This window comes from Neoarius graeffei, chromosome 6 (assembly GCF_027579695.1).
Source record: "Neoarius graeffei isolate fNeoGra1 chromosome 6, fNeoGra1.pri, whole genome shotgun sequence".
Lineage (NCBI taxonomy): Eukaryota > Metazoa > Chordata > Actinopteri > Siluriformes > Ariidae > Neoarius > Neoarius graeffei.
This window is the reverse complement of record NC_083574.1, coordinates 23,882,076-23,907,533: the sequence shown is the minus strand read 5'-3', so window position 1 is coordinate 23,907,533 and position 25,458 is coordinate 23,882,076. Positions and strand designations below refer to the sequence as shown.

The window sequence follows — 25,458 nt, the reverse complement described above, 5'->3', positions numbered from 1 at the left end:
CGGTGTCAGTCCTGTGCACCTGAAGGCGCGCCTTGAGCTAAACGAACTCCAGCACGCGCGCCGTGAACAAGGCACACCTGTCCTCAATCAGTGAACTAAATGTTGGGCTATTTAAGGACTGCCCTGAAGGTAATGTGACATGAAGTGTTACGCCACGTTCTGTGCGCATTATCGAGCCTTTTTCCTGGTTTCTTGACTTTTGTTCGTGGTTCTAGTTCTCGTCCTCATTTTGCCTCCTATATCCCATTCGCACCTCGATCGACCTCTTGCCTGTCTTCATGTTTATGAGCTTGCCTGCTGATTTGGACTGTTTGCTGTTGTGTGTGTGTTTCCTGCACTTTTTGTATAAATTGCACTGTATAATATTTGCATTGTATAATATATGTAAAATCTGCCCTTACAAACGCCTCTCTCGTGCACCTGACAGAATACTTTGCCCAAAATAGATGTAGCAGATGCGTATCAAGTCGCGATCCCACACCAGTTCTCGGTTTCCTTGATCCTACCGCTAGCCGTACATTTCCGCCGACGTACCGATTATCACCCTCCTACGCCATACGATGGAGAATATCGTCCGTGTGGATTCCGGATCCAGTGTGGGGTTCTTTATGATGACTTTCTAGAGCCCAAGCCACCCAAACCCATCTGGGTGAGCGTCATCCTGACTTTCACTGTTGGATGAGCATGCAGGTGGGTGGAATATCTGACTCGGGTGGAACACCCATGCTTTGGTAACTCTCAGACTCTCTTTGTCATACTCAAGATTATATATGAATCCTTATTAAAGGAGGAACCCCTTGAAAATTTTTGGGGAGGGAGAATCAGGCCAGTGGTTGAGACAGCGGCGGAGGCCGTTACTCTAGAGCGCCTCCTAAAGACAACCACTCCTGAGGCCAACTCAGCTGAGGAGACCGTTGCCCCAGAACTCCCCCCAGTTATAGAGACAGCAGATGAGGCTGCCTCTTTTGAGCTGGTTCCTCAGCCAGAGCCAGCAGCTGTTCCTGTTCCTGCAGCTGTTCCTGTTTCCGTGCCAGCTCCTGTTCCAGCACCTGCTCCCGAGCCAGAGGCAGAGCCAGAATCAGTGCCAGCGCCTGCTCCCGAGCCAGAGGCGGAGCCAGAGTCAGTGCCAGTGCCTGCTCCCGAGGCAGAGCCAGAGTCAGCGCCAGTGCCCGCTCCCATGCCAGAGCCAGTGTTTGCTCCCGCGCCAGAGCCATTGTCCGCTCCAGAGCCTGCACCGCAGCCAGCACCAGAGCCCTCTACAGAGCCAGTGCCTGCTCCAGAGCTCTCTATGAAGCCTGAGCCCAGTCCAGAGCCCTCTATTAAGCCTTTGCCCAGTCTAGAGCCCAAGTCTGTGCCCTAGCCATCTCCAGAGGCCGAGCCGTCTCCAGAGCCTGAGTCCTCGTTGTCCTCAGAACCAGAGCCCGAGTCCAGTCCTGAAATTGAGTCATCTACAGAACCCAAGCCTGAGTCCTCGTCGTCTTGAGCTTGAACCCAAATCCAGTACAGAGTCCACGTCGTCTTCAGAGCCCGAGTCCAGTCCAGAGTCCACATCAAGTCCCAAGGTCAAGCCTACTCCTAGCCTAGAACCCAAGTCATATCCAGAGCCTGAGTCCGAACCCCCACTGGGGCCAAGCATTATGGATTTTCGCTCCCAGAGGGAGCTCTTTGGGAAGGGGTTCTGTCAGTCCTGCGCGCCTTGGCATGTGCACCTGAAGGCATGCCTCAGGATGCGCACGCGCCAAACGAGCTCCAGCACACGCACCGTGAACAAAGCACACCTGTCCTCAATCAGTGATCTAAATGTTGGGCTATTTAAGGACTGCACTGAAGGTAATGCGACGAGAAGTATTACACCACGTTCCGTGCGCATTACCGAGCCTTGTTTCCCATCCTTGTGGTTTTCCTGGTTTCTCAACTCCTGTTCGTGGTTCTAGTTCTTGTCCTTGTTTTGCCTCCGATGTCCTGTTCATGCCTCGATCGACCTCTTGCCTGTCTTCGTGTTTATGATTTGGACTGTGTGTGTGTGTGTGTGTGTGTGTGTGTGTTTTTCCTGCATTTTTTGTATAAATTGACCTGTATAATATTAAGCACTTCTCCACTTTCATCCACCTCTCTCGCGCACCTGACACACAGGAGAATTTTTTGAAGTGAGTTTTCACAGCTTTACCTACTTATTTTTTCAAATCAAACTGATGCATGTAAATAAATAGTTGTTGTTTTGATGAAAAATATTGAGATCTTAGGAATGATCTTAGGAATGATGTTTAAAAAAAACAGAAGTCAGAAACGGGGGAGTGTCAATTTCACTTCAATTAACTGGAATTGTTATCGGATGTGGATCACAGTTTTTATTTCCCACTGGCCAAAAGGCCCGAAGGGGGATTATGTTGTGGCAATTTCCGTCCATCCCGGGAAGGGTGCTCACCTTCTGAAATCAACTCCTCTCTCAATTTTTGGAGGAATTTTATGAAACTTGGCAGGATTATTTGTTATATGTTGGTAATACGCATATTATAATTTTGTTAAATTGGGTCACATTTTAAATCAAATCAAATTTATTTGTACAGCGCTTTTAACAATAAACATTGTCGCAAAGCAGCTTTACAGAATTTGAACGACTTAAAACATGAGCTAATTTTATCCCTAATCTATCCCCAATGAGCAAGCCTGTGGCGACGGTGGCAAGGAAAAACTCCCTCAGACGACATGAGGAAGAAACCTCGAGAGGAACCAGACTCAAAAGGGAACCCATCCTCATTTGGGCAACAACAGACAGCCTGACTATAATATTAACAGTTTTAACAGGTATAACCCTCAACTGTCCTCATGCGGCCGTCCTTCACAGGAGTGGGGCGATAAAACTCCGACCAGACACAGGGCACCAGGATGGATCAAGCAGGTCCGAGGGGCAGAAGAGGCCAGCATCTCAATCCCAGGATCAACATGTAACTCAGAGGGACAGATGGGGGGGGGAGAGAGAGAGAGAGAGAGAAAGAAAACACGTTGTTAGGTATGCCCTAAAAATGACAAGTATTAAATCTGTGTGGTAGGCTCGCAGAGACGAGAGTCTTTACATCAGGCATAACACACAATGGCATGTTAATATGGTAAAATATATCATGACCTGCTCTGGCTGGATGCTTGATTGGGTGATGGGAGCACACTCCTCAGCAATGATGAGATGCAGATGGGACCCTTAGGCCTGGCCAAGACAATTCAGTTACATTTCACCGGGTCTGGGACATGCGACAGAATGTCTGACGGCCGATTCCCTGCAGGCTACGATAGCCAGTCGAGGTGTCCACCGTCTCCACCAAAAGATTTCCTGTTGACTCTATGTAACTCAGAGGGACAGATTTGGGGTGGGGGGGGAGGGAAAGAAAACACAGGTGGTTAAGTATGCCCAATGTCACTTGAATAAGTAGGAACAGTATACATATTGCACCGAGTGCAAGCAGGGACTCTGGCAACTAACTATGACAGCATAACTAAAAGGAGCGAGCCAGAAGGTAACACAGGCATGAGAGAGCCCCGGGACATAAAGCAGCCAGCCACTACACCGTCAACAAACTCGAGTGAGCAAGTGAGTGGGGACTGACAGCATCCATACATCCCAGTTTACCAAAACACTCTATGTCTGAGGACCCTCCAGATCTACTCCTTTACCTCATAAACACCATTAACAAAAGGCTTGACTAAACAGATATGTTTTCAGCCTAGACTTAAATGCTGAGACTGTGTCTGATTCCCGAACATTACTTGGAAGGCTGTTCCATAACAGTGGGGCTTTGTAAGAAAAGGCTCTGCCCCCTGATGTAGCTTTCACTATACGAGGTACCAGCAGATAGCCTGCACCTTTTGATCTAAGTAGGCGTGGCGGGTCATAGAGGAGCAGAAGTTCACTCAGGTACTGTGGTGCGAGACCATTTAGTGCTTTAAAGGTCAATAGTAGTATTTTATAATCAATACGAAATTTGATTGGGAGCCAATGCAGTGTGGATAAGACAGGCGTGATGTGGTCATATTTTCTAGTTCTAGTAAGGACTCTTGCTGCTGCATTTTGAATTAACTGGAGCTTGTTTATTTTACCAGAGTTACAGCCCTTGATTAACAAAATTATAATGTGGCAATTTCATGAGAGTGTGCTTTCCTTCTGAAATCAACTCCTCTCACAATTTGTGGAGGAATTTCACCAAACTTGGCAAAAGGGCGGCACGGTGGTGTAGTTGTTAGCACGGTCGCCTCACAGCAAGAAGGTCCTGGGTTCGAGCCCAGTGGCTGGCGAGGGCCTTTCTGTGTGGAGTTTGCATGTTCTCCCCGTGTCTGCGTGGGTTTCCTCCGGGTGCTCCGGTTTCCCCCACAATCCAAAGACATGCAGCTAGGTTGACGTGGGGCGGCCTTGGGCTGAGGTGCCCTTGAGCAAGGTACCAAACCCCTGACTGCTCCCCGGGCGCTCTGGGCTGCCTACTGCTCTGGGTGTGTGTGTGTGTGTGTGTGTTCACTGCTTCAGATGGGTTAAATGCAGAGGATGAATTTCACTGTGCTTGAAGTGTGCATGTGACGAAAAGAGGTTTCTTCTAAAAACGCATTGTTATATGTTGGTAGTACGCATATTTATACCCCCGCTCAGAAGGAGGGGGGGTATACTGGTTTACTTCTATCTGTCCGTATTTCTGTCCATCCAAAACACCCTTTTTCTCAGCAACCACATGCATACCGTTTTCAGGTTTGTCGCACATCAACTTCCTGTTTACTGACTGGATTTATTTATGAAACATATAGGGTGGATTTACAAAATTTTCATAGCATTTTTCTCAGCAACTACAATTCACAACTGTTTGATATTTGGTACCGAGCTTCAGCTTGGGGTTCTATACCGTGTATACCATTTTCAGGTCTGTCACACATCGACTTCCTGTTTCCCGACTGAATGTATTTACAAAACATATAGGGTGGATTTTGATGCTATTTCAAGAAGCAAAATGCTATTTCAAAATGACTGTTTACCAGGATGCTATTTGAAATACCTGGGGAGAACACTGCTCTTTACTTGTTTCAGGGTTAATTATTTGTTGAAGTCAACATTCATAATAAGTGTCCTATTCCTTCGATTGCTTGCATTCTGATATAAGCAAGAGGGTGGGGGGTATACTTAAGTGAGCAGTAGCTCACAGTTGAGCTTGTGTTATTTTGTTCAATTCAGTCACATTTTACCAGAGTTACACCCCTTGATTAGCAAAATTATACTAGTGCATCTCAAAAAATTAGAATATTGTGAAAAAGTTCAATATTTTCCATCAGTTATTTAAGAAAGTGAAAGTTATATATTATAGACTCATTACACATAAACTAAAATGTTTCAAGCATTTTTCCATCTTAATTTTAATCATACAGGACAAAAACATAAAAAAAACCCCATCTCAAAATATTAGAATATTTCATTTCGAGTTTGAGTAAAACAGTATGAACACAGTGTATCTCTCGGTCTAGTTCAGTACACACAACCACAATCATGGGGAAGACTGCTGACTTGACTGTTGTCCAGAAGATGATCACTGATGCCCTCCACAAGGAGGGTAAGCCTCAAAAGGTCATTGCTGAAAAGGGTGACTGGAAAAGGTGCACAAGCAACAGGGATGGCTGCAGTCTTGAGAGGATTGTCAAGAAAAGTTGATTCAAGAACTTGGGAGAGCTTCACAAGGAGTGGACTGAGGCTGGTGTCAGTGTATCAAGACCCATCACAAACAGACATCTTCAAGAAAGGGGATACAACTTTCGCATTCCTAATATCAAGCTACTCCTGAGCCAGAGACAATGTCAGAAGTGTCTTACCTGGGCTAAGGAGAGAAAGAAATGGACTGTTGCTCAGTGGTCCAAAATCCTCTTTTCAGATGAAAGTACATTTTGCATTTAATTTGGAAATCACGGTTCTAGAGTCTGGAAGAAGAGTGGAGAGGCACAGAATCCAAGGTGTTTGAAGCCCAGTGTGAAGTTTCCACAGTCTGTGATGATTTGGGGTGCCATGTCATCTGCTGGTGTTGGTCCACTGTATTTTATCAAGTCCAAAGTCAACACAGCCATCTACCAGGAGATTTTAGAGCACTTCATGCTTCCATCTGCTGACGAGCTTTTTGGAGATGCTGATTTCCTTTTCCAGCAGGACTTAGCACCTACCCACAGTGCCAAAACTACTACCAAATGGTTTGCTGACTATGATATTACTGTGTTTTTTTGGCCAGCCAACTTGCCTGACCTGAACCCCATAGAGAATCTATGGGGTATTGTCAAGAGGAAGATGAGAAACACCCGACCCAAAAATACAGATACGCTGAAGGCCACTATCAAAGCAACCTGGGCTTCAATAACACATCAGCAGTGCCACAGACTGATCACCTCCATGCCACACCGCATTGATACAGTAATTCATGGTAAAGGAGCCCCAACCAAGTATTGAGTGTATAAATGAATATACTTTTCAGAAGTTGGACATTTCTGTATTGTAAATCCTTTTTTTGATTGATCTTGGGAAATATTCTAATAATTTGAGATACTGGATTTCTGATTTTCATGAGCTATAAGCCATAATCATCAAAATTAAAACAAAAAAAGGCTTTAAATATTTCACTTTGCATGTAATGAATATAGAATATATGAAAGTTTACCTTTTTGAATTAAATTATGAAAAAAAGGAACTTTTTCATGGTATTCTAATTTTTTGAGATGCACTAGTACTTTGACAATTTCATGAGAGTGTGTTTTCCTTCTGAAATTAATTAATCTCTCAATTTTTGAATGAGTTTTACAAAACTTAGTAAAAGGCATTGTTATATGTCAGGAGTATGCATATTGTTATTTTGTTCAATTCGGTCACATTTTACCAGAGCTGTGGCCCTTGATTAACAACCTTGTACTTTCATAGTTTCATGAAGGTGCACTTGCCTTCTGACATCAACTCTTCTCACAATTTTTGGACAAATTTCTCAAAGCTTGGCAAAAGGCCTTGTTATATGATGGTCATACACATATTGTGATTTAATTTCATTTGTGAAAATTTTATCAGACCCTTTATTAAATAACTTGTACTTTAACAATTTCATGAAGGTGTATGTTCTTCTGAAGTCAACTCCTTTCACAATTTGTGGAGGAATTTCACTAAACTTGGCAGAAGGCTTTGTTATATGACAGTTATACATATATTGAAATTTTATTTAATTTGGGCAGATTTTACCAGAGTTATGCCCTTGATTATTAACAAACTTTGGCAATTTCATCAAGGTGTGCTTGCTTTCTGAAATCAACTTCCCTCACAATTTTTATTATTGTGAGGGAATATTATTATTATTATTATTATTATTATTATTTTATTATACGCTTGCTGAAAGGCCCAAAGAGGGATTATGTTGTGGCGATGTCCATCTGTCCGGGGAAGGGTACTCACCTTCTGAAATCAACTCCTCTCTCAAGTTTTGGAGGAATTTCATGGAACTTGACAGAATTCTTTCTTATATGTTGGTAATACGCATATTGCAATTTCGTTCAATTCAGTTGCATTTTACCAGAGTTATGGCATAGTTGCCAGCGGGGGGGGATATTGTGCTCTCAGAGCACGCTTGTTTCGAGGTTAGCCTTGAAAGCTGTGAATATTATCGTTTATATTCTTTCATATAAACACTAGTAGGCCCTGCTTTTGAGAAATACAAAGGCCTACAGAGCACAAAGAGGGTATTAGAAATCGTCTTTTATTTTTTATTGAGTGTACCGATTTAACTTTTTAAGACCTAATTAGCATAATCAACACTAATTTAAAAACTCGTCTCGTCTCGTCTTCTTCCGCTTATCCAGGACCGGGTCGCGGAGGCAGCAGTCTAAGCATGGAAGCCCAAACTTCCCTTTCCCCAGACACCTCGGCCAGCTCCTCGGGAAGAACACCGAGGCGTTCCCAGGCCAGCCAAGAGACATAGTCCCTCCAGCGTGTCCTGGGTCTTCCCCGGGGCCTCCTCCCGGGGGGACATGCCTGGAACACCTCCCCAGGGAGGCGTCCAGGAGGCATCCGAAAAAGATGCCCGAGCCACCTCAGCTGGTTCCTCTCGATGTGGAGGAGCAGCGGCTCTACTCCGAGCTCCTCCCGAGTGACTGTGCTTCTCACCCTATCTCTAAGGGAGCGCCCAGCCACCCTGCGAAGGAAACTCATTTCAGCCGCTTGTATCCGCGATCTTGGTCTTTCTGTCATTACCCAAAGCTCATGACCATAGGTCATAATTTAAAAACTAATTTGCGTAATAGCTTTTTACTAATTTTTCAAACTTTGTATTCAGTATACAATAATCTATGTGCCTGCCAATTTCCATGTAAATATCTTGGAAAAATAAAGTTACTCAGAAAAAAAACATTTGATCTCCTTTGTTAATGAGGCCCATTTTGGATCCTTATGATATTATGGTAGTTTTCTAAAAATTAAGCCTTTTTTCAATCTTTTTGTAATATCTCAAGAATGGATAAGCATATTTTAATTCTGTAAAAAGTATGTTGTTCTGCATTCATTTCTGAATTCAGTGAGAGCTGTTTCAAGCAATTTGGACTGAATTTAAATTTTCACCTGATATGCCTACTAATATAGCTATGGCCTAAAGTGTTTAAAAAAAATAAAGCATTAATTACACATTTATTACATCTTTATCATTTTGATAATTCGCGTTTAAAAAATAAGTAAAAAAAAATTCAATTGAAAATGTGTCTAAGTGTCATAACAGAAACGCGTACTTCTCATTAGGAGACTGCAAGTTCAAGACCCAAGAGAGTAAAATTGTATGTGCTCTTAGGGTGGGAGGGATGACGTTACTCTCTCTCCCCCGTCAATCACAGTGACACTAGCCACTCGTAGCTGTCTATGAGCTAATGTATGTGGGAGAGGGCAGATAGCGCTTTCCTCTGAGGTAGGTTGCACAGTTCTGTGACGCGACAGTTCGGAAAGATGAATTTGTCGTTGATATGCCAGGATCAGACTACGTGGATTTCACCTGATTTTGACATAATACTGTCATGTGTCCTGTGTGTGACATAATCAAAGAACAGCAATGTGGCATCTGGGACATCTGATGATGCCCCGGCAGAAGGTCTGCCGTAGCATGTCAGAATGTTTTGTATTTTCTCGCCTAGTTTGACTCCAACAACGTGTTCCTAGACGTTCCTCCTGATTGACGATTTGTTGACCACCTCCTTAATTACACGCAACGATGTGAATGATACTTGGTTGTCATTTTCGATAGCAATTTGTTGTTATTGTTATTATAGCTAGGTTTGTCAACACTTTAAAACCACAGTTATGGCAAAGTGGGGAAAAAAATTCACGGCCCCACGTTGGAGTTGTCGTTTAACCGATTTATTTCAGTTCTTTTCCACACAGTTAAGATAATCATGTTATTCATGATGATGCCTTTACATACATGCGATGAGACAGGTCCTGTTGATCAGCCTTTGTGTGGTGAGACATTTATTTCTCCTGAGCATTGATATTGATCCACACACAGCAGCACTGAACTGTGTAAACTGGGTGTATTCTCATCACCACACACTCATCTGGTGTTTGTTAATGAACAGAAAGAAGCCTGTGTTTGCTGTCAGGAAGTGTGGTGTCTTTCTCAAAGGCTGCTGGTGTGTTGATCTCAGTCTGACACGGTTTTTGCATGTAATAGGGACACGGCATGAATAAAAGGCCATTCTTCAATCTGAAGCACCTGACAGACCAGCTCACATGAAACCTGCGTGAGGGAGACAAGGAACAAAGCTATACTACCTTACAGTGACATACAGCAGCCAAAGGTTTCATGACTCATTTCCTGTTTCACACTGGCACTTTTATGTGCTGAAGAATTTCACACACGTGTGTGTGTGTGTGTGTGTGTGTGTGTGTGTGTGTGTGTGTGTGTGTGTGTTTAAATGGCCTGAGTGATGGCAGGACTCTGCCAAAAGTCTCAGCTAGGTACTGTATGAAATGTGAGTTATCTCTTTTGTCTTGGGGGTGTATGGGGCTGCCATCAGTGTGAGCAGACTGACAATGTGTTTTAGTAGCAGGGTGTGTTTTTGAGTGTGCCCCCTGTAGGAGGGGAGGTCATTTCGGGGTCAGCTTTTCTCACACAGGTGCGAGTGTTTGCTTCTCAAGGCAGGAGGACATTCTGTGCTTCACATGCTTTCACCAGCTGCTGCCACTGGTGTGTGGGTGGGTGTGAGAGAGAGAGAGAGTAACAATTGATGTAACAGTCTTTTTACAATTAGTTTCACTCGCGCTTCACAATAACTGTATTAATTTGTAGCCATTTTCAATTATTGCAATTTTGAACAAATTCCTTGACACAGTTCATCCTTTTACATTCCAATCATTAATTACTTTTCAAGACTTAGCTGTTGAATTTGTTTAGATGCTGAAAGAATAAGCCGATAATTCCACCTGGGAAATTCTGTTGGAAATTCTTAAAGGGGAACAGAGGGCAATATATAGAGTAAATATAACAATGAAACACACATTGATGAACCTTATTCAAGACTTACAAAAGTTTTTTGTTCTAAGGTTGGAAAGTTATAGTGTTTTGAAAGTAGCTCGAGCAAACTATTTCCGCAGTTTGAACAGCCCGCCATGATATTAATTTTATCCAATCAGAATGCACGTTCATTTTCTCTGCGTAACACTCATGACGTATGTATGTGCCCAGTTGTGTTGGCTCATTGAGGTTGGGAATAGCATGTGTGAAATACCTGTTTCTGCCTCTTGCGATGATTTCGCAAGTCCACGGGTGGCGCCTATCTCATTGCAGCAAATAAATTCTGCTGGACACGTGAGCAACTCCACGTTACATTTTCCGCACGAGCACCACGCCGTGTCACCTGCATGCAGACACTCTGCCCCACGCTCGCCATGCCCATGGTCAGCATCAGTCTCATCCTCGCTGTCATCCGAGCTTTCTTCTCTTATTTCATCACCGGAGTCGAGAGTACCTCTCCTAGGTTCAAACTGGTACCCTTCTAAGCCATAGCCTGCTTGCAGTGTGTCTTGCGGGATCTCTTCGTATGATTCGACAGAGCTGTCGCTTTCACTTGATGTGCCTGACGCCATGATTACACGCTTATCTCCTCTATTTCGGAGAGTTCCGCTAGTGCAGTGGGTAGTGCCGACGTCACGGTCTTTTAAAAATGGCGACTCTTGTGCGGTTTAGCGTATAAAGTATTATATTTACAATTACCAAGATATTTCGTTGTTTTCTAGTATATAAATTTGATAGAATACTTAAGAATACGTTACTTTGTCACATCAGCAACTGTATATATTATATTTGGTACCCCTTTAACATTTTATGTATCACATGTAAAAACACAGTCTTTGTTTCTTTTCTGTATTTATGTAAAAGGTTAATTGGTGAAACTTCTGGAATGTGGTGTACACATCTGTTTTAAAAGAAAACATGCAATTATGTGTATGTGTACCTTTTTCGTCAACATTAATTGCTATGGTCTTAAAAATGATCGTGTGGTGTGACCATGAGTTTCCCTTCAAATAAGGTTTCCTTAGATGTACAGGAACGTCTGTAGAATGCATTATTCATGAATTTATGTAAGTTACAAACTTGAAGTACTGTGCAGAAGTCTTGGGCACGTGCAAAGAAAAACTGGAAAGAAAAGATGCCTTCAGAAATAATGCATTTAAACATTTCTACATAATTTTTTATAAAGAGCAATAAGCAGTAATAAACAAAATGAAAGTCAGTCTTTGGTGTGGTGACCCCCCACTCAAAGGAAATCTCAGGTATACCAATCCCAACAGTCTTCATTATGTTTTGTCTGTTAAGTAATTTGTTGTTTTCTTGACTGATATACAAGCATTTTTTGTAATGTTAAAGTTTTTGTTGGAAAGGTACTGCTTGGAAATATTAAATGTTTATACTGACTCGATAGTGCAGACATCTCAAGTAAAATAAACTGCTATAACAACATTTGTAATAAATATGGTGGCTAAGACTTTTGCACAATTAGGTATATTCATGTCCTGTATTTGCGGCGTGTCTCTGATCATTTGGTCAGTAATGTAGAACACTTTTGAAATTATGAAACATGACACAAATAAAAATATGAAAGTATTTCAAGCAATTTCAAACATGCTTTCAGAATTGCACTAACAGATGGACGGTTGCGTCACATGATACTGTCCCTCTTCTTTGACTATTTAAGTTATTCCGCAAACTCAAGTCGTACATGAGCTGGTAGCCGATGCGGTGCATAACACTGAGTTGGCTGTAAGCCATGTACGATGAGATTGAATGGAATAACTTTTATTATATTCACTGGATTTTGAGAAACGGAGCATTTTTATTTTTTGCAAATTTGATGAATAAAAACTTTTATACAAAACGTCCAACAAAATCATTTCCACTTAGAATGTAAATAAACCGGTGAAATGACAGGAGCAATTTGTGAAAAATGCGATAATAATTCCTGAAAAATAAATAAAAATACATTCTTCCCATCAAATGCTTTTATTTCTTTCTTTTTTTTTGTATTTTTTGGGGGTTTTGTTTTCGAGTAGAGTTGTTATTTCGTCCTTGGTTGGTTCAGCAACACACTCTGCCATTTTGTTTTTCTCTATTCACAGTATATGAGCTGATATCCTAGTAGTAGAGTAGCCGATCAGAGCACACGTTCGCTCATATCCAGTGAATGTGGCTATTATATATATAAAATATGGACACGGGTGTTTTACACCACTCATAGTTTTCATACAAGCTACATCCAGGACATGGAGATTCAAATCCATGACGTAAATCTCTAAATGTGAGGAGATCGATGAATTATTTTGATAAATTTGGGTGCTTTTTGTTTGTGAATGTGTCTCATCTCATCTCATTATCTCTAGCCGCTTTATCCTTCTACAGGGTCGCAGGCAAGCTGGAGCCTATCCCAGCTGACTACGGGCAAAAGGCGGGGTACACCCTGGACAAGTCGCCAGGTCATCGCAGGGCTGACACATAGACACAGACAACCATTCACACTCACATTCACACCTATGGTCAATTTAGAGTCACCAGTTAACCTAACCTGCATGTCTTTTGGACTGTGGGGGAAACCGGAGCACCCGGAGGAAACCCACACGGACACGGGGAGAACATGCAAACTCCACACAGAAAGGCCCTCACTGGCCATGGGGCTCGAACCCGGACCTTCTTGCTGTGAGGCGACAGCACTAACCACTACACCACCGTGCCGCCCTTGTGAATGTGTCTATATAAAAAAAAGAAAATCATACGAAATTCATTGCAGATCTAAGTGACATATTTAAATAATTTTGGCTTTGAGTGGTATATCTGGTATATTCCATTCAGTTAGCATGATACTGAATGAGTCGAAGACTAGTTCAGTATCATGCTAGCTGAATGGAATAGAGTGGTGCTTGAAAGTTTGTGAACCCTTTAGAATTTTCCATATTTCTGCACAAATATGACCTAAAACATCATCAGATTTTCAGACAAGTCCTAAAAGTAGATAAAGAGAACCCAGTTAAACAAATGAGACTAAAATATTATACTTGGTCATTTATTTATTGAGGAAAATGATCCAATATTACATATCTGTGAGTGGCAAAAGTATGTGAACCTCTAGGATTAGCAGTTAATTTGAAGGTGAAATTAGAGTCACGTGTTTTCAATCAATGGGATGACAATCAGGTGAGAGTGGGCACCCTGTTTTATTTAAAGAACAGGGCTCTATCAAAGTCTGATCTTCACAACACATGTTTGTGGAAGTGTATCGTGGCACGAACAAAGGAGATTTCTGAGGACCTCAGAAAAATCGTTGTTGATGCTCATCAGGCTGGAAAAGGTTACAAAACCATCTCTAAAGAGTTTGGACTCCACCAATCCACAGTCAGACAGATTGTGTACAAATGGAGGAAATTCAAGACCATTGTTACCCCCCCCAGGAATGGTCGACCAACAAAGATCACTCCAAGAGCAAGGCGTGTAATAGTCGGCAAGGTCACAAAGGACCCCAGGGTAACTTCTAAGCAACTGAAGGCCTCTCTCACATTGGCTAATGTTAATGTTCATGAGTCCACCATCAGGAGAACACTGAACAACAATGGTGTGCATGGCAGGGTTGCAAGGAGAAAGCCACTGCTCTCCAAAAAGAACACTGCTGCTCATCTGCAGTTTGCTAAAGATCACGTGGACAAGCCAGAAGGCTATTGGAAAAATGTTTTGTGGATGGATGAGACTAAAATAGAACTTTTGGTTTAAATGAGAAGCATTATGTTTGGAGAAAGAAAAACACTGCATTCCAGCATAAGAACCTTATCCCATCTGTGAAACATGGTGGTGGTAGTATCATGGTTTGGGCCTGTTTTGCTGCATCTGGGCCAGGACGGCTTGCCATCATTGATGGAACAATGAATTCTGAATGATACCAGTGAATTCTAAAGGAAAATGTCAGGACATCTGTCCATGAACTGAATCTCAAGAGAAGATGGGTCATGCAGCAAGACAACGACCCTAAGCACACAAGTCGTTCTACCAAAGAATGGTTAAAGAAGAATAAAGTTAATGTTTTGGAATGGCCAAGTCAAAGTCCTGACCTTAATCCAATGGAAATGTTGTGGAAGGACCTGAAGCGAGCAGTTCATGTGAGGAAACCCACCAACATCCCAGAGTTGAAGCTGTTCTGTACGCAGGAATGGGCTAAAATTCCTCCAAGCCGGTGTGCAGGACTGATCAACAGTTACTGCAAATGTTTCGTTGCAGTTATTGCTGCACAAGGGGGTCACACCAGATACTGAAAACAAAGGTTCACATACTTTTGCCATTCACAGATATGTAATATTGGATCATTTTCCTCAATAAATAAATGACCAAGTATAAATTTTTGTCTCATTTGTTTAACTGGGTTCTCTTTATCTACTTTGAGGACTTGTGTGAAAACCTGATGATGTTTTAGGTCATATTTATGCAGAAATGTAGAAAATTCTAAAGGGTTCACAAACTTTCAAGCACCACTGTATATCTGATATACCATGAAAAAAATCCAGCCAATATTATCATTAACTGATAATATTATTTCAAACATATAGGTGCTGGGTCCAGATGGACCCCACTTGGTAGGATGAAGATCCTACCAAGTGGGGTCCATCTGGACCCCGCACCTATATGTTTGTTTGCCATTTTAAAAATATGTGACATACTGCCTCACTGTTTTATGAATTTGTCGGAATTTATGTCTTAATTAAAACACTAAAGCACCGGAAGATCAGCTTTTTGCATTGTGAAGGTATAATTAATTTGTTACTGGGGTCCAACCGGACCCCAGAGTAATGTTTATCTGTCTTTCATTTTATAATTGAATAGCACACTGAAAGTTAACTTCTTTTATTTCTTTTATGCTCCATAATGAAACTACCAAGGCATTCCTTCTTGGGGTCCGTGTGGACCCCACTGCTGCAGTAAGCACAGGCTGCAAAACAAAAGCCCTAAATTATTTTACAATTACTTTTTTGTTTTAAATTCTGTAAGAAAAGACCTAAGTTGTAATCCAGAATGTTTTACAGCTGCATGAGCTGCAAAAATCATGTATATAATGCCAATTTTTTTTGTGGCGCTATAATTTGCTACATGTATGCTAGTTATTGCAATATTATTGCAATGTTATTTCATTTATAATACATCATTGATATTCAGCCATAGTGGATTTTGTTCTTCAATAAAGTTATGTCTGTTTGCTGCATTGAATTGGTTCTTACTGCATTGATTTCAAGGTATTCCCTCCTGGGGTCCATACGGACCCCGCCTGGTAGTTTGTGTATGTAAAATTGGCTGGTAGGATGAAGGTTAAGTGTGTTCTTTATGCCTTGGGCCCTTTAGTGTATTGCTGTTATTAATACAAGATGTTCTGAACAAAACTTATCTGGTGATTTTGTCTTTATAAGCTTTAATTTTAAAGAAAAGTATTGGGGTCCAAACGGACCCCACATGGTAAGATTAAGGTGTAAAATAGCATGGTAGGATGAGGGTTATTATACATACACTCTTCATATCAGCATATAAGCATTCTCGAAGGCCAGTGTGAGCTTACCTGCAAGTTGGCACTGTTAGCGCGGCAATGAAGTCACCCTCCAGCTGGTGTAGGGTTCATTAGCATGGCAGTGAAGTGGCCTACAGTTGTACTGTACTGTTCATCAGTAGCACAGGCTAACGACCAAAAAACTAAGATTTCTGTCCCAAGACTTCTTCCACGCACACTCACCACAGCATTTTTCCCTCAGACTTAAGTATTCATTTTCCAATGTAATTTACTGAGTTACTTTTAAAATCAACATCGACAACTACACACAACAGAGTGACTTGGCAGCCAAAATTCTCTCAAAATTTTCCACTTTTAACAAGGCAAACCTCGCAGTCATGTTTGTTTACAAACTGTCACTCGCTAGCGCGGAAGTTTTACATCTCTGATGTGTCTCCCTCTTCCATTTTTTTGATGTCCGTTGGTATGTTTTTTTCTTGTAAATATGTGTGAAGAATATCTAATGAGGTTTTGGTAGCCTTTCAGGTGTTCAGCGTGTTTTTAGTTTATTTATTTAGTGTTTAATTATAGCATAGATAATCCTGGCAGTAGCACTGGATTAGCCTTGTCTTCGCTCTTTCCCGGCTGATAAAGAAATCGTGTACATGCACAGCAGAAAAGTTTTGTCATTTGATAATGGCATGAGCTCTGATGTGTGAAGTTGTGTTGTCTTGACAATGTGCAATACTGTGACAATATTGCATACTCATTCTCCATTGGGGAGAGTGGCATAATACATGTAGGATAAGCGATATGATAATATTGCATGCTATCAATAAACCCACTAGAAGGGAATTTTTTTAAATTGGATTTCATCTACTCACTTTACACGATACAATAATAATAAAAACAAGAGACAGAGACATACAATAAATAACAAAACTTAAATATGCGCGTAGATGAGGGGCGAACTAACGGACTCGAGGTCCCATAAGGTAAGCCCCATTTACAAAACACGAAGAAAACAAACAAAAAAAAAACCCATTATATTACACTACAAAAAATACAACAAAACAGCATGACTCACGTGCAGCAGTTCATTCTATGTGTTGATCTGCAGTATGGGCATATGGTTTTCCAGGAGCGTATGCACTGGGGGTCAAAAACAGATTTTAATTTTTCAAGATAGTGAATTCTAGCACGGTCTTTAAAAAGAAAGTAGCTTCCAGATTGTCTAATTGGGAGAGGGAGATTATTCCAGATTGGTACAATTCTGTTAAAATAGGAGTCTCTAAACAGTGAGGTGCGAAAATGCATAGGCTTGAGATTTAAATTTGTAGATGCACTTCTGGTTCGGGTGCTTGATAAGAGAAAATGGTTATTATTGTGAAAGCTCACTAGCTTGTTTAGACATTTAAAGGAAAAACAAATATCTCTACATTCTAACCAGTAAGAAATTGGCAGCATATTCAGCTTGAGTAAGCGCGTTTTTTAATTGATGGTGGGGATGGCACCCCAGGATGAAGCGGGTTGCGCGCCTCTGGACGCTCTCCAGTAACTTAAGATCAGTAATAGATGGCTGGGGCGCCCAGACTTCACTAGCATAGCCAAGATTACTACGCACAAAACACAGGTAAAGCAGTTTCTTGCGGTCAGCCCCTATGAAGCTATTACAATGACGACGCAAAAAACAGAGCTTGCGATTACCATTTGCGACAATGATGGAAATGTGCAAGTTCCAAGTAAGCTTGCATGAGATTGTGACCCCAAGATCCTTCTGGGAAGGCACAACTGACAAGACGTGACCTCCCAGGGTATAGGGACTGGCCGCAATAGACGGAATGTTGCTTTTGCGTTTTCTTGAATTCTGAGACATTCGCACTTATCTACATTAAATGAGAGCCCCCAGAGCTCAGTCCATTTAAACATAGAACACAGGTCATGCTGCAACAATTCACAGTCGTTAGCCGTCCTTACAACCCTATAGCACTTGGCATCATCAGCGTAGAGAGCCATTTTGGTGTTGGTGCTTATCACTTCGGAGGGATCGTTTATATAAAGAAGAAACAAGAATGGTGCTAGCAGGCTGCCTTGAGGAACCCCAGAGGTAACTCTTGCCCATGGTGAAAAAGCCCCGTCCAAGAGAACACACTGAGTTCTGCAACCAAGGTAGTCTGCAAACCAGCTACTGTATGTAGAGAGCCCGTAATACCAAACAGGGAAAGTTTGTGAAGAAGGCGACCGTGAGGGACTGAGAAATACATGTTTTTATTCCATGGAAAAAGTGGACTGAGTGTATAATCATTTCTGATCTTTCGCTCCGTTGACGTCACTCCCAGTGTTTTCCCGCTGACTAGACATGTGTTGTCAAAATGGCGAACCAGTTCATAATTAAAATTCTTTTGATAACTTGTGCTTTTTTTTTGGTGAATTTATATATAATATAAAGATTATTACATGGTGGCGCGAAGATATGAAATTTATCTTCTCATGTTGAAAAATATTTCACTTGTTTGCTTCACTCACTCGTGAAATATACATTCATCACTCGAAGATAAACTTCATATCTTCGTGGAACCGTTTAATATCCTCTATGTATTTGAGACGTAATTGATGTGTATTATGCCTTATTATGCAATCTAAGGCAAAAAAATACTAGTTGGACAGACAGTTTATCAACCTAAATACATACAACAACCCAAGCACAGTGTGAAAATACCGTATGCTTTAACATGCATTTGTTCCAAAGCCTTTTCTGAGCATCATTTAACTAAAATCTTGAAGATTTATGCTTGTTTAGCTTGTGCCAGGTGACAAAAAGTAGACCATGAGATCTTATGAGCTATTAAAGATGTAAATATGAATAATACAGCAACAGTGAAAGTTTTCTGATGGACACAATCAGGATTGTTTCTATGCTGTTTTTTAAACTGATTCTGATTTCAGTTTTGTCTGGCATTATGGATGTTAGACAGCTGTGAGAAGAGGACAGACATGATCTCAGGAGAGCAAACACTGCATAAAGGTTACCTCACATGTATAGTCTGATTTTGTCAGAAGGTGATGGGTAATTTTCTGTAAAAACAGCTTGTAAAGTATTTCAATTCTTTTGTAATTCAAATGTATACAACTTATCTACACATGCTAGTAGGAACAGAGAAAAAAGTGGTGTTATTTCAAGAAAGTAATAAAATGTATACATGTCTAATCATTAATATGGTGACGTTTTCTGTTAGGAGACATTTCCTTATCAGTCTCAGGTGTCAGCGGTTTTAAAGTGCAGTATTTTTCCACTACGGGACTCTTCAGTATAGAGGACTTTGTACTTTCTGGGTTTTTCTGTAACACACTGCTTTTTTGTTTTATTAACTTCAAGGAAGGAAAAAAGAGGGTGGTGAAGGAATGTTTACTTGTTGACAGACTTGTCTCATGGATAGTCACAATATTAACTATACTGTATGTAACTATAAATGGTTAAAAAGCATCATTCACTAATAAATGAATTGTAATAATTTCCGAAGCGCTGTTCAAGGAAAATTATCAAAATGTCAATCTCTGTGTTTAGAGTGTGTAAGTATACGTGTTATCACTTTACTTCATTTATGTGACTCAGTGTGTCAGACGGCCACAAAGCAAACCCACCTGTTCACCTGTGACATCACATAAGGGAGGGCTCAGATGCCTGAAAAACACTACACATACACACTCGCACTCGCAGGACACTTGGTTACTCTGAGGAGCTTCTTGCACCATCTCTAATATTTTGGTTTTGCTGTTACTGGAAAACATACAGCTGAACTGAAGGCCAGTATATGTTAAGGTAAGGCCTACACCTTTTATTGCTAACTCAAAGAAAGCCTTGTTTGAGTTCAGAAAAAAATATCCTTTTTAATTGGTTAAAATAATGACGAGTGCTGGGGTTTATTGAGAAAAGTGTGGTGGAAAATGTGCATAACGCTACCCTCTTATGAGTACATCATGGATCTCAGCAGAATTGCACGTTTACAACAGTAATAAGAGATCCTGTGTAAATACCTCATGTTTATTATGTGGATGGATCGACAGAGTAGATGGAGGTTTGGAAGGATGGAGATGGAAAGATGTATAAGGTGGATAGATGGATGGAGTTGGTAAATTGATGGATGAGTGGATATAGTAGATTGGAGATGGATTACACTGAGGAGATGGATGATGGGATAGTTTGAAAATCGATTAGACAGAAGGTGGATGGATGAGTGTGTGGAGGGATGATGGATGGAGTAAATGGATAAAATGGTTGTAGACCATAAGGTGAACCCCGTTTTCGTTTTAGGTCGCTCCGACGTCTCTGAACCACATGCTCTTTAGCTGATAAAAAGGACCAAGTTATGTTACACTTATAGCAAACTTTCCGCGTCACAGAATCGCACTCGTTTTTTAAATCAAGACATTTTCTGAAGGACTATTTTCCTCAGAGCTGAATGCGATTTTGACGTCACGAGACACCACGTGATCGCGCTAAACCAATTGCGTAGCCAATTTACGACAACAAACTGGAAAAATGACAGCCTGCCTGGTGTTGTCAAATGTAACCAACATAAAGGAATCTCCCAAAATATCCTCCTAAAGTGGGCCAAATTGATTCTTAACAGTGCTTTATTTATAGCATGAAGAACAGTGATACAAGTGCATGATAAAGGCAGACATTTCATGTTGTCATTTTGATCAATAAATGGAAATAATTCTAATTATCAATGATAATGATCATTCATGTATTTCTAAAGTGGGCCAAATGGATTCTAAATAGTGCTTTATTTATAGCACGAAGAACAATGATGCAAGTGGGTGATAAGGTAGACCTTTTCATGTTGTCATTTTTATCAATAAATGGAAATAATTCTAATCATCAATGATAAGGAACATTCAGGTATTCATTTGTTCATTTATTCACTCACAACTATATACAACACACAAAAACAATCATAAGTATACACTGACTGGCATAAACTTATATACATGTATAAATAAACATCATAATAAAATGAATGATAATGATATCAATGGAATAGAATAGAGGTAAAAACCACATGACATGCTATTCCTCACTGTCAGTGTCAGGGCAGTTATCATCATCTTTCTCTTCTGTTTCCTTTGTGTTCGAACAGCTGGAACACCTGCACAAGTCTGTACAAAAGAAAAGAAAAAAGGTTGGATAGATAGGCAGACAAATAGTCAGACTTCATTTTTCCTGGTGGACTGGTATTCAGTGGCATATTAACATCAAAGCACACAGACATACTATGACATCCATACAAACATACACACTACCCTATTAAAGTCAAAGTGTACTTTATTGTCAAAAATCTTTGCAACAGGCATTAAGACAGAAGGGGGGGGGGGGGGGGGTCAGTCCTTAACTCAAACACTGCATTTCGGTCATTTATGGTATTGGAATATTATAGGCATGGGGAAGTTATGTATTGGAATGTTATTTTATTCACACACATACACAACACATTATAGTTCACACAGTCACACACACACCAGCAAAAGTACAACCAATAGACATCTTTCCATATTCATACAGCCATCCATACATCTGTACGTCAATGTACTATAAATCCACACATACATTCAAATTAGACAAATGCAAGGAGATTGTGTGCAGTCAGTAGCAGTGTAGATAGTCATTCAACTACTCTCTCTTTGTGTGTGTGTGTGTGTGTGTGTGCGTGTGTGTGTGTGCTGGGGGATGGGATGCATTTGCATAGACTACCTACTGTGTAGTGGGGGATGAGGGTGAGATGCCTTTTAGCTTACCTGCGGTTAAAGTCTGTCTTTGACAAAGCTTCTTTTTGTCATCTGCCAGCCTTGACGACATATTTGCAGGTTTTCTTGCATATTATACAGATGGGGTCAGAGCTCGAGATGGGCAGGCTTGATCTGGAAGGAAGTTTCCTTGTCGGAGTCGTGCCAGTCACTGTTGCAGGGATAGCCTCGCTGGTCTGGGGGTCTTGTTTATCATCTCCTCGCTCTTTCTCTCGCACGAGACGCCTTTTTGCTCTTTCAATTTCGTGTTTGTCAATGAACCTCCGGTAACATGTGGGATGGAAAGCCGCGTCTTCGGGAATTTTATCAAAATCCAAGTCAAGACAGTGTTTGTAATGTTCAGATACGTGTCTGCACTCACCCTCAACTCCAGACACTGCCGAAGGCTGTTTCGGTAAGTATTCCACCGTATGCTGGTGAAATTCTGTGTTTTTTCATGCTTCACAGAAGATATGTGCATATAACAAGTCTTATGTGTCGAAGATTTAGTTTTTTCAACAGTTTCGGCCGAGTTTTCTTCTTCTTCGGTACTGCTGGATGATAGCACTGCTACTCCGGTGGCTGCCATGCTGCTTCTGTTTACCTAGCACAGCTGGTAGCTACCAGCTACCCGATTCCTCCAATCTGATGACGTTTCAACCGTGGCACCTCTCGCGAGCCAAAGTGTTATTACACCTGCCGAATATGTACATACGCCTTGGAGATACTAGTTCTTCATTAAATGTTGCGATTTAAGAAATGAGCGCGATTCTGTGACGCGAACTGTTTTGTTGTAATCTTACCACAACTCATTCTTTTTTATGAACTGAAGCGTGTGCGGTTCGGAGAGGTCGAAGCGGGATCCCTTTTCGGAAGGACTTTTCGAGGTTCACCTTACGGCTTATTGGATGGATAGACGAAGTAAATGAATGGATAGGTCAAGCAATGGAGTAGATTGATGGATTGATAGACAACTGGATGGATAGACAAAGTAGGTGGATGGATTGATGGGGTAAATTTATTAATTCATATGTTTAAAAATCTATATTTTTCTGTAAAGCTGCTTTACAACTGTTAAAAGTGCTGTACAGATAAATTGGTTTGGTTGGAGGTGTGTAGAAAGGAGGGTAGAAAAGCTAAGTGGATAGTTTGATGGATGGATCAATAAACAGATGGATAGACTAGATAGGTGAAGAGATGATAGGATGGATAGGTAAGGTGGATGGATAGAGCGATGGATGGATAGAATAGACCAATGGAAAGCCAGAGAAGATAAGAAGATGGATGGATTGACAGACGGGATGGATGGATGAACAGAATAGATGGATGGAAAGCCAGAGAAGGAAGGCAGATGGATGGAGCAGATGGATGGATGGTTAAAGTATAGAAGATTGATGGAGTGTGTGTATAGATAGATAGATAGATAGATAGATAGATAGATAGATAGATAGATAGATAGATAGAGCAGCCATGTATAGTCTCTAAGCTTCTCCTCTGTATATCTATCTGCTGTATAGTTTTTGGTGAATGCATGTTGTGGTGTTTGTTTGCTCTCACAGTTTCCTTGTCTCATAACCAAGAAACAACGAGCTAAAAATAAGACAGTTGATTTACATAATGTTTGAACTTGCAGGAGGTGAGTGTGTGGAAAAGAAAGTGAGGCAAGGCTTTGTGTGTGTGTGTGTGTGTGTGTGTGTGTGTGTGTGTGTGTGTGTGCGCGCGCGCGCGTGTGCGTGCGTCACCTTTTGGATGATTTTCCCGGATGGATTACAAGCAGCACGTTCATAGTCATGAGTACATCGTTTGTTGAGTCAGGCTTGTGATACATGTGACCAGATTGAAGAAAAAAAACCCAATATGGTTTATTTTTATTGTGTTGAGGAGGCAAGAAAACACACCCTTACATCAGGTGGAGTCCAGTAGTGAGCTCACAGCTATATTGCAAGCTGTTCCTGTTACAGCAAGCAGTCACACTTGTTTAAAGTGATGGTTGTTTAAAGTGATGGTTGTTGCTGTTACAGTACTTGGACAGTTAATGCTGTAATTTATAAAGATTAAATTGATCGCATTATTTGTGTGGTGGCTCAAAATATACTATTCATTTGATTACTCTGGCAAATAACAGCTAGTACAGGGATTCCTGAGCATGTACATGTTTACAAGACATGTTTACAAAACCTTTTGCCAGACTTTGTGAACCCATGATTGGTGAGAATCATTGAAGCAGTCTGTAGATTCTTCTTAGTTCAACAAGCAACAAGGGTTATGTAGCTAACAGGTGATGTCTGTAGAAGTGTGTATGCAGTAGTGTTATACAGACATGCTGTTGTGCTTTAGGACGTATTATAAAAGTATAGGGGCAGACATCTTGAGGAACCAGTGGCATTTTTTTTCACTATTTATTTACATCCATCCATTTATTTTTTTCACTATCAATATTTGTAGAAGTTTGAGCAATGACACGGAATGCTGGAACATTTTGAGTTTATGGAAAATATTTTGTGTGAGAAAAGACTTTTATTACTTCTTGGTTACAAGTTAAAAATAAAAAAAAAGGATCGTGTATGACCGACTACATTTTTGGCCGTATTGGTCATTTAAGTAAACCGCCTGCTTTGTAGTTAAACGTTTCTTTACTGCTTTGATTAGTGGTCATGTGTCTTGGAGAATTTGTGTGCACAATTACATTTCTCATCTCATTATTTCTAGCCGCTTTATCCTGTTCTACAGGGTCGCAGGCAAGCTGGAGCCTATCCCAGCTGACTACGGGCGAAAGGCAGGGTACACCCTGGACAAGTCGCCAGGTCATCACAGGGCTGACACATAGAAACAGACAACCATTCACACTCACGTTCACACCTACGGTCAATTTAGAGTCACCAGTTAACCTAACCTGCATGTCTTTGGACTGTGGGGGAAACCGGAGCACCCGGAGGAAACCCACGCGGACACGGGGAGAACATGAAAACTCCACACAGAAAGGCCCTCGCTGGCCACGGGGCTCGAACCCGGACCTTCTTGCTGTGAAGCAACAGCGCTAACCACTACACCAGCGTGCCACCCCACAATTACTGTACATTTATTCAGCTAAATTATTTTAAAGTCTCTAAATTTATAACCAGGTCTTTATGAATTGCATATTACATGTAACTTTCTTTGACTTTGTCAGCACTATAGATTGTTCAGAGTATATTAGAAGTTATATTACACAAAATCTATTAAAAAAAAAAAAGAAATTAATATCACAAAGTGTTTTAAGCTACACTCTGATGCTACTTATAAGAAGCTCTACCTAACTAGTTAAAATACAAAACTATTATGCTTGATTGCTAGATGATGTGGATCGGTGCATGACCTGCACATTACAGATGGCAAAATAACACAATGTAGAGTTTGAAGTATAAAAATACACAATCAAATGCAACTAGTGATCTATGACTTGGTGATCACTAGCTGGCAGAGGGAAACCATCAGGGCCTTCTAAGTCTTCAGAGAAGGCCCAAACAGATCAGCATTTCAAATGTTATATTTAATTTCTTTCATTTTTAAATTGCTTTCATAATTTAATTATAATTATTCTCTTCTAATTTTAATTTGGCCTCATTTTTATCAAATTTGCTTCAAAAATGAAAGGATTACTGT

At 40.9% G+C, this 25,458-nt stretch overlaps 1 protein-coding gene across 2 annotated transcripts in view; it reads left to right on the top strand.

The window, feature by feature from the left end:
* pak1 (p21 protein (Cdc42/Rac)-activated kinase 1) overlaps nucleotides 1–25,458 on the top strand; it is a 243,751-nt gene that overhangs the window by 145,570 nt on the left and 72,723 nt on the right. The window contains exon 1 of one of the 2 annotated variants that reach the window (XM_060923466.1): nucleotides 22,113–22,231. The exons of the other annotated variant lie outside the window; for it this stretch is intronic. The gene's annotated coding sequence lies outside the window, so the exon portion shown is untranslated. Of the gene's footprint in view, nucleotides 1–22,112; nucleotides 22,232–25,458 lie in introns of those variants that run through there. 2 annotated transcript variants of the gene reach the window in all.